Raw genomic sequence first — 7,208 nt, forward strand, 5'->3', positions numbered from 1 at the left:
GATCACTTCCTCATTACTGCTAACCTAGCACTTACTCCTGAAGTGGCACACACTCCAACGCAGGTCACCTTTCGACGGAACCTACGCTCACTCTCTCCATCTCGCCTATCTGCTGTGGTTTCATCCTCTCTTCCACCATTCTCTCAGTTTTCTGCTCTGGACATTAACAGTGCTACGGACACTCTTTGCTCCACTTTAACATCTTGCTTGGACAACTTTTGCCCACTGTTGTCTAGACCAGCACGCACTGCCCCATCTGCCCCCTGGCTGTCCGAGGTTCTCCGTGAACATCGCTCTAAACTCAGGGCTGCAGAGAGGAAATGGCAGAAATCAAAAAACTCTATGGACCTCAGTGTGTATCAATCTCTCCTCTCTTCCTTCTCTGCAAATGTCTTCACAGCTAAAACATCCTACTACCACAACAAAATTAACAGCTGCTGTGATGCTCGGACACTCTTCAAGACTTTCTCTTCTCTTCTTAATCCGCCGCCTCCACCTCCTCCATCGACTCTTACAGCGGACGACTTTGCAGCTTTCTTCACAAATAAGACAAGATCCATCAGTGACCAATTCTCCACACCGCAGACTGAGGAAAACTTCACAATGACCGATGCACACTCTTTATCCTCCTTCTCCCCACTCTCAGAGATGGACGTCTCCAAAATTCTCATGTCCAATCATCCTACTACTTGTCCACTTGATCCTATCCCCACTCACCTCCTTCAAGCGATCTCTTCTTCAGTCATACCTTCACTTACTCACATTATCAACTCTTCTCTTCAATCTGGAACATTTCCCTTAGCATTCAAGCAGGCTCGGGTAAGCCCACTGCTCAAGAAACCATCTCTAAATCCAGCGCTTCTTGAAAACTACAGACCGGTATCCCTGCTTCCATTCATTGCAAAGACACTTGAGCGGGCTGTGTTCAACCAGCTTTCTATGTTCCTTGGACAGAACAACCTCCTGGACAGCAACCAATCTGGCTTCAAAAGTGGCCACTCAACTGAGACTGCTCTGCTCTCGGTTACTGAAGCCCTGCGACTAGCAAGAGCAGCTTCAAAATCCTCGGTACTCATCTTACTGGACCTGTCTGCTGCTTTTGACACTGTTAATCACAAGATTCTCCTGTCCACCCTCAGAAAGATGGGAATCTCTGGAACTGCTCTCCTGTGGGTTAAGTCCTACCTCTCTGACAGATCATTCAGTGTGTCTTGGAGGGGTGATGTTTCAAAGTCACACCACCTTGTTACTGGGGTTCCTCAAGGCTCAGTACTTGGACCACTTCTCTTCTCCATCTACATGACATCTTTAGGATCTGTCATTCAGAAGCATGGCTTTTCTTATCACTGCTATGCTGATGACACCCAACTCTACTTCTCATTCCAGCCTGATGACCCGACGGTAGCTGCTCGCATTTCAGCCTGTCTGAGTGACATTTCTAGCTGGATGAATGACCATCACCTTCAGCTTAACCTTACAAAGACTGAACTACTGGTGATTCCAGCTAACCAATTGATTCATCACAACTTCTCTATACAGCTAGGCTCGTCAACCATAACTCCTTCGAGGACAGCCAGAAACCTAGGAGTTGTGATGGATCATCAATTAAGCTTCACTGACCACATTGCTACAACGACCCGGTCCTGCAGGTTTGCCTTATACAACATTAGGAAGATTAGACCCTTCCTGTCAGAGCAAGCAACCCAACTTCTTGTCCAAGCTCTTGTTCTCTCTAGACTGGACTATTGTAATGCTCTCTTGGCGGGCCTTCCTGCATGTACTGTCAAGCCCCTGCAAATGATCCAGAATGCAGCAGCGAGGGTTGTCTTCAATGAGCCAAAAAAAGCTCATGTTACTCCTCTCCTCATCAGGTTACACTGGCTACCAGTAGCTGCTCGCATCAAATTCAAGGTACTGATGCTTGCCTACAAGACGACCACTGGCACGGCACCAACTTACCTAAACTCACTGGTTAAATCCTATGTGCCCTCAAGAAGTTTGCGTTCTGCAAGTGAACAACGCCTTGTGGTGCCATCCCAAAGAAATTCAAAATCACTCTCACGGACCTTTTCCTGGACTGTGCCCAGCTGGTGGAATGACCTCCCAATCTCAATTCGTACAGCTGAGTCTTTACTCATTTTCAAGAAACATCTAAAAACTCATCTTTTTCGCCTGCACTTAACCTTCTAACACCAGTACTTTTCCTTTTCTTGTCTCTTTTTTCATTTAATAAAAAAAAAAAAATAAATAAATAAATAATAATAATAATAATAATAATAATAATAATAATAATAATAATAATATATATATATACATATATATATATATATATATATATATATATATATATATATATATATATATATATATATATACCTGGCTATGCGTTCTATACTAGACTAACTGAGACTTGTCATGGCACTTGTATTCTGTTGTTGTTCTCTTGTTGACCTGACTGCTTCTATTGTTCTCATTTGTAAGTCGCTTTGGATAAAAGCGTCTGCTAAATGATTAAATGTAAATGTAAATGTAACTTGTCAGTGAGCTTCCTGGTGCAGAAAGTTCCTGTACTCCCTAGGTCCAGAAAAGCATAGGTTTCAATTACCTTGTTTCCCTTTAAGCACTTTACCTTAACAGGTAAAATTGGAAGAATTCCATTGCAGTGGTCAGCTCCTGTAAGACAACAAGCAGAGGATGTTGTATTGATGTCAGAAGTATTTGACTGCTCAGTAACTTTCTGCTCACCATCCTTCTGAACCGTTTGAATAACCCTTTCCTTCTCTCCTATGTGCAATAAACTGGGGTGCGTTTGGTTGCACTTGTTGCAAATGATGCTCCTGTTGCAATTCTAACTCAAGTGTCCTGTGCATAAACAACTAAAACACAACCCTTTCTCCTTTAGACAGTGCAGTTTCTCACTCTGTGTCTTTCTTCCAAATTTAAAACATTGTTCCAAAACATGTTTACCAGCAGCACAATACAGACAAGAAATCAGTCTTGGTAAAGGATGTCACTTTGTTCTGATCCTTTTCCTTCTTGTTACTATCTGGTTTGCTGTTTCCATCCTCAATGACCACCTGTGCTGCAAAGCTGTTTCTTTCCAGCTGAGGTTTCACCTGTGACTTGCTTGCTTTTATAGCTTATTTGATAACAGGTGAAGTGTCCTGTATGTCACCAAAGACTGGATCTGAAGTAATTCTGCCCTGGCGCTCAATGTACTCCACAATGCCTGAAAATCATGCTCTTCGACCAGTTTTTTCCAGTATCTCACATGCCTTTGCTCTCCACTTGTCTCTGAGTTTATACAGAAGCTTCTGACTCACAATCTTTATGTTTGCTGGCATGTTAAGTTCCTCCAAGTACTGAAGATCATCCATAGTGTTGGAACACTCATGGAGGAAAAGTCCATAAAATGAGCTCCTGCTCCTCCAATGCATGTTTATCCTTTAAGGCAGCAGCTCGAGCCAAGAGTGCAGCCTGTTCCGCCTTCACCATGCGTCTGGTTGAAGAAGTGGAGGATCTGCTACTGGAGGATCCACTACTTAAACCATGGTGCCTTGACTGCATGTTTGAAATGATGTCTTGAGGTTTCCCTCTGAGTTAAATACTCTGAGTTAAATGACCTACCCGGGCTAAGCCGAGATCAGCTAGGCCACAAAGTGCATACAGCCCCCTAGTGGCACAGGACAAACTACATACAATAATACAAAATAAATATGGCTCATACAACCTTGCCAAATTATCTGAAAAGCCTTTGGAGACTGCTTATGGTAGAGAAATGAAAATGCAATTCATGGGCTACAGCTCAGGTGGACATTCCTGCAGTCAGCATTCCAGGTGCACACTCCCTCAAAACTTGCGAGATCTGTGGCATTGTGTTGTGTGATAAAACTGCACATTTTAGAGTGGCCTTTTATTGTGGCCAGACTAAGGCACACCTGTGCAATAATCATGCTGTTTCATCAGCATCTTGATATGCCACACCTGTGAGGTGGATGGATTATCTCAGCAAAGGAGAAGTGCTCACTATCACAGTTTTTGACAGATTTGTAAAAAAATATTTGAGAGAAATAGGCCTTTTATGTACATAGAAATGTCTTAGATCTTTGAGATCAGCTCATGAAGACGGGGGCAAAAACAAAAGTGTTGCATTTATAAATTTGTTAATTGTACTATTTACCCAAGTAAATTAAATAAGTAAATGACAGAATGTGAATTTTGGGAGAACTGTCCTTTTTATGATGAAGTCATGTTTTATCAGAACTGTATTTCATTTTTTTAACCATTGTTCACACAACGTGCTAAAATTACAGTAAAGTAGGGCTGTTGCTATTTACACTAAGTGCAAATGTTACCTATGTAAAAGCAGCTGTATCTTATTTTCAATTAATCTAAATAGTAGTAAGATGCCATTTATGCAATTGTGGCAGATCCTCAGTATTTTTGTAAATTATGAAGCAGTATGCAGTAATAATGTATTGAGTGTAAATATCATTTTTCTTAAAATTATATTTAAGAAATATGTGGCATCATACAGTAGTTCATTGTTTTGATACTTCATAGTTTTGATGCCATCTTTTTAAACCAATAAAGCCCTCTCTACACCTACCCTTACCCTACTCTATAAACAACCATGAGGACCTTTATTTCCACTTCAGATATTATCTTCATTTTTATTAAAAATAAATGATGGGAAAAGGGAGAAGAATAAATTCAGCAAAAGGGGATTCAAAATCAGATTTGATGCCAAGTCCATCCACACATGAAGGGTGGAGTTATTTGTGTAAATATCTTCTTTTTTTGTTTCTTACAGTGCTAAACTGAAGAATGGAAAGACATGTCTCAATCCTGATGACGACTGGGTGATTTCTCTAACAGGAATGTAAGATCTTGTCTGCGAAGATTGATTATCTGTCTTAAGTGAATTCTAATGAGCTAATAAATATTTTTATTTCCATTTCTTTATTCATTTGACAAGGATAGTTCTCATTAATTAACAGAAATAAAACTGTAAATGAGGCAGAGTAGTAAGCCAGTTCTTAGAAGTAAACAAATGTTCTAGTGCACACAGAGTTGTAAAAGGACAATTAGTGTTATTCTTTACTTTGGCAAAGTTGCATTCTTTTGAAGCAAGAAAGTGAACTGACTTATGTCAAGTTCACACTGCGTGATTTTAGCCTGATTATTCTCTTGTCGACAGGTTTTGATAAATCAGACAAATGCCCGAAATCTGAGGCAGATCGGTGTTCATTCACACAAATGGCAATCACAAAGGGTGAATTGTTAAAGACGTGATCTGAGGGAATTATCGACACATCACAGACACCCGCAAAATATTTGGCATGCTAAATATCTGGAGCTGTTGGCAATTGTGCAATGATTTCTGACTGAAAACTACATCTGCAATGACCTACAACCAATTAGAGACCAAAATACAGGACAGAGGGAAATTAGGAGAGGAGTTATAGACCAGAATATCAGTATTTTAATAGATATATGTAGAAACAAGCAAAAAGACTTGCTTGACCAGCTGCAACATCAGCATAGCAATTACTGCTAAATTATTATTTACCTCCAACTCTCTTTGCAGAACACAATTCCTGTTCCTTGCATCTACCTCCTGCATAATGATTTTCTTTTTATCCTTGTAGTCGGAAATCAGTGCTCAGACAATTTGTGGGATGTTATTTTTTTTTTTTAATTCCAGCTCAAGAACTCTGGTCTGATGTAAGCGGGTTTCTGCATTATTTCCTCATTACTTCTTGCCTTTATTTTGATGTGAAACATACTTTGCAGACCAGAGTAGTCAGCAATTCTTTCTATTGTATACAATTGTGCAGTGTGAACTCAGCATAAAATTGTTTCTGCAAATAGGGACAATACCCTCTAGACCAGGGATCCTCAAATATTTACCTCGAGATCCACTTTCCTGCAGAGTTTAGCTCAAACCCTAATCAAACATGCATGAGCATGCTAATCAATTCCAATCAATGTATTTGGGATAATTAGAAAATCACAGGCAGGTGACTTTGATCAGGGTTGGAACTAAACTCTGCAGCTCATTGGACCTCCAGGGCAAGATTTGCGGAAGGGGGCTCTAGACATTGCTCTTCTATTCTGAGTGTTACTTTCTTGATTTAGAGATTTGCATATTTTCGTTACGTTTGTCCAACTCAAAAGTCTATGTTTATTTAAAATTAAGCAGCTATATGAAAGCTGTTATGTTTCTGGTTTAAACCTATAAGGGCTGAGTATATTGATTTTTAGTTGACTTCATAGATTTGTTGGCTTGTAACCAGCAAGTCTGAGAATATTTGCCTAAAATGAGAGATAAACATTGCATTCATATGCATCGTGGCTGGTGTAATGAAAAGAGCATGACAATGAAGTGGGCATTCAAGAGCATGGTTTATTCCCATAGAGCATAGTAAGAACAGGCAGGGTCAAACACCAGAAAACAATAATATCCAAGGCAGAGACCAAAGCTTAATCCACGAGACAGGCAAAGGTCAGGGCAGACAGCAATCAATCAAAAACAGAGAGATCAGCCTTCCAGGCCACGACAGGCTGAGAGTTCAGAAATGGGCTTCTTAGCCAAAGCAGGAAAGACTGAGCATTCTTGTGTGGATGCTGAATCAGACTCATAGACGGGAGAGGGATCTGGAGTGGATTCCTGAAATAGAGTGGGTTCTGGATCAAACTCATAGACTTAAATGGACACATTGAAGTGGACACTGAAGCAGACACATTGGTTGGAGTAGGCTCTGGAGTGGATTCATGGAGTAGAGCCATCTTTGTGCTGTAGTCAGGAGCTGAATTAATCATTAGACTATGGTTAGGGGTAGGAGCCTTCACTAGACTCAGGGGCTGGAGAGAGCACTAAGCTTTGTTTAGAGGCTGACGCAGACAGAAGACCGAGGTCAAGGGTGGAAACAAACATTGAATTTGGGAACAGAAGCCCTCTCTGGGCTAAACTCTGGAACTAGAACATTTTCATAGAAGAAACTTGCAGATGATCAGGAGCAAATTGTTGACTCTCTGGGGTGGAATCAGGGACTAGAGTGGGTGCCACTGCCTCGAGAGGTTCTGCAGTGGAAGCTGCTATCTTTAGGGAAACTGTGGCGGTGTGTGTTGCCTCCTCTGGGGAAACTGCATCGCTTGAGAGTGCTGAATTCACCAGAATGCCAGCAGCTCACACTGACCCCAAC

Source organism: Carassius auratus, chromosome 7 (assembly GCF_003368295.1).
Source record: "Carassius auratus strain Wakin chromosome 7, ASM336829v1, whole genome shotgun sequence".
NCBI lineage: Eukaryota > Metazoa > Chordata > Actinopteri > Cypriniformes > Cyprinidae > Carassius > Carassius auratus.